Source organism: Triticum urartu, chromosome 3A (genome assembly GCF_056163025.1).
Source record: "Triticum urartu cultivar PI428250 chromosome 3A, HENAU_Tu73, whole genome shotgun sequence".
In the NCBI taxonomy this organism is placed as follows: domain Eukaryota; kingdom Viridiplantae; phylum Streptophyta; class Magnoliopsida; order Poales; family Poaceae; genus Triticum; species Triticum urartu.
In genome coordinates this window covers 582,450,506-582,453,634 of record NC_141875.1, presented here as the reverse complement: position 1 = coordinate 582,453,634, position 3,129 = coordinate 582,450,506, and positions in this window count along the sequence as shown.

Here is a 3,129-nt window from a genome sequence, read left to right as displayed (position 1 = left end):
GTGGTGGGGGCTCTGGTGGCGTAGGAGAGGGCAAGCTCCCGCTCGAAGGGCGCCAAGGGCAACCTTCCAGCACTGCAACGCGCTCAACTCTTGGTGGCCCAGAAGAGCATGGAAACCGAAGGTAATCCCCTACCCCGTTTTATGATTTTTGACGACTATTCGGACGAGCGTTTAGGGGGTATCTTAGAGGATAGTGGTGTCGATATGTCCGATGTGGGTGAAGCTCAAGAACTTTTATCTCTCATCCGCTCTAAGGAAATCGCGCAGGCCGCGTTCGCCCAGGCAGTGGCGGCCCGCGTTGCACCAGTAGCAGAAGAAGCAGGGGCTTCTCTAGTTCCTGTTGCGCGGCCCGATCAGGAGAACACAGCAGCAGGGGCTGCGCCGTCCCCCTCAACCCATTGTCCTGCCAAGACACGACGTGTGGCCAAAGCGGTTACCGCTCACGGTATCCGCCTCCGCAACCGCATAATATAATGTGTTTCATCTTATGGAACATCCGAGGCTTCAGCCATGTTGGGAAGCAGACCCAGCTAAAATATTTCATACGTGTTGAGGGGATCGACGTAGTTGGCTTGCAGGAAACCATCAAGGCCGAGTTTTCTCATCGGGACCTGCTAGCCGTCGATCCGCTCGAACGCTTCGCATGGCAATGGGTGCCGGCGGTGGGCCACTCGGGGGGTCTGTTGCTTGGCATCAACCAAGTCTGCTGCGAGGTGGTGGCGTGGGATGCCGGTAGATTTTTCTTGTCGGCACACGTGCGCCACCGCACAACCCTCCATGAGTGGGAGGTTATCGTGGTTTATGGCCCGTCCGACCACTCGCACTCGCATGAGTTCTTGGGGCAACTACAAGAGAAGGTAGCGTCCTTGGGCGTGCGTAACTTGCCACTGATAGTGGGTGGTGATTTCAACTTAATCCGTTCGGGAGCAGATAAGAACAACGGGATCATTAACTGGACAAGGGTGTCCATGTTTAATAATGCGATAGCATCTATGGCCCTTAGGGAAGTGGCCCGCGTGGGCGCATGCTACACTTGGACAAACAAGCAGCTTACGCCGGTGCGGTCTGTGCTGGACCGGGTTTTTATGTCCGCGGAGTGGGAAATGCTATTTCCCATGTGCTCCTTACACGCTGAAACGAGGATCGGGTCGGACCACGTCCCCTTAATCCTCTCCTTAGGGGAGGATAGGTTAAAACGTAGCCCTCATTTCTTCTTTGAAACCGCGTGGTTCGAGACCCCGAACTTCGAGCAAATATTTCTCTCCAAATGGAAGACATGTGTTGCCCGGATCGGGCACACGCACGGGCCAATGGAGTTCTGGATTGCCGCAGGGGCGGGAATGCGTGCGGCTCTCAAAGGTTGGGGGCTAACCAGGGCCGTGAGGATAAGCTGCTCCGATCGCGTTTGATCGCGGACCTCGCTCGTATGGATGCGACTGCGGATTCGCAGGTTTTCTCGGAGCAAGACTGGGCTCAGCGCTACGCTATAGAAGCCCAAGTTGAGTCCCTCCTTAGAGCCGAGGAGGAGTACTGGCGTAGACGCGGTGGTATCAAGTGGATGCTCAAGGGGGACGCGGACACTAAATATTTTCATGCCTACGCTAACGGCCGGCGTTGTAAGTGCGCCATCCTGAGACTGCAATTTGAGCAGGGGCTCCTTTTGCGACAACAGGATATCGTCGGTCACATTTACGACTTCTACATCCAATTGATGGGCTCCAGGGAGGAGTCCCGGGCTCGACTGCGGTCAGATGTTTGGGACCCCGCGTTGCGGGTCACGGACGAGGAAAATGAGGGCCTGGGGCTGGCTTTCCTCCCCCAAGAGATTGACCAGGCGGCCCTTGGGATGAAAATTGACACCGCCCCTGGTCCGGATGGGTGGCCGGTGGCGATGTTTAAACGGTTTTGGCAAGTGCTCAATGGACCTATTTTCGAAGTATGTAACGGGTTCATGCGTGGCACTGTAGATATATCTTGCCTTAACTTTGGGGTTCTCTCTCTTATCCCCAAAGTTCAGGGCGCGGACAATATTAGACTTTTTCGCCCTATTGCGCTTATTAACGTCCCGTTTAAAATTTGTTCTAAGGCTTGTACTATGCGCTTGTCTCCGATAGCTCATCGTATTATTAGTAGGAACCAGTCGGCTTTTATTCGTGGTCGCAACATTTTGGAGGGGTCGTTGGCCATCCAAGAGATTGTTCACTCGCTCAAACGCACTCGCCAGCCTGCAATTCTTTTGAAATTAGATTTTGAGAAGGCGTACGATCGAGTGAACTGGGAGTTTCTCCGACAAATCCTCCTGGACCGAGGATTTTCGTCGATATGGGTTCATCGCATGATGCAATTGGTCTCGGGGGGCCAAACGGCGATTGCGGTGAATGGAGAAGTAGGAAACTTCCTCTGCAACAAGCGTGGGCTGCGTCAAGGGGACCCAGCCTTGCCGTTGCTCTTCAACTTTGTGGAGGACGCTTTGGGCGCCATGCCAGACAAAGCTCGTTCTGCTGGACACATCAGGGGAGTGGTCGGTAATCTGATCCCGGGGGGTGTGTCACACCTGCAGTATGCGGATGACACACTTCTCCTTTTCGAGCCGGACGAACACAGTATCGCAACGGTTAAGGTCATCCTTCTGTGTTTTGAACTCATGTCCGGACTAAAAATTAACTTTCACAAATGTGAAGTGGTGTCCATAGGGATGGACGCGGTCGAAAGTCTGCGGGTAGCCAATTTGCTTAACTGCAAACTTGGGAAGTTTCCGTTCACCTACCTCGGCCTCCCAATCGCAGAGAAGAAATGCTCGATTGCCGATTGGGAACCTCTCAACACTAAGGTGGCGGACCGGGTTTGTCCGCGGAGAGGTCGATTTATGTCTTCAGGGGCTAGACTAATCTTAACTAACTCCAGCCTCTCGTCCCTACCTATGTTTGCCATGGGTATGTTCTTGTTGGCTGATGGGGTCCACACGAAAATGGACACCCCGCGGGCACGTTTCTTTTGGGAAGGAGCGGGACCTAAACGGAAGTACCATATGGTAAAATGGCAAGCCGTCTGTAGACCTAAAGCCCAGGGGGGCCTCGGGATCATCAACTCTAAGCTGATGAACATTGCGCTCATGTGCAAGTGGATCTG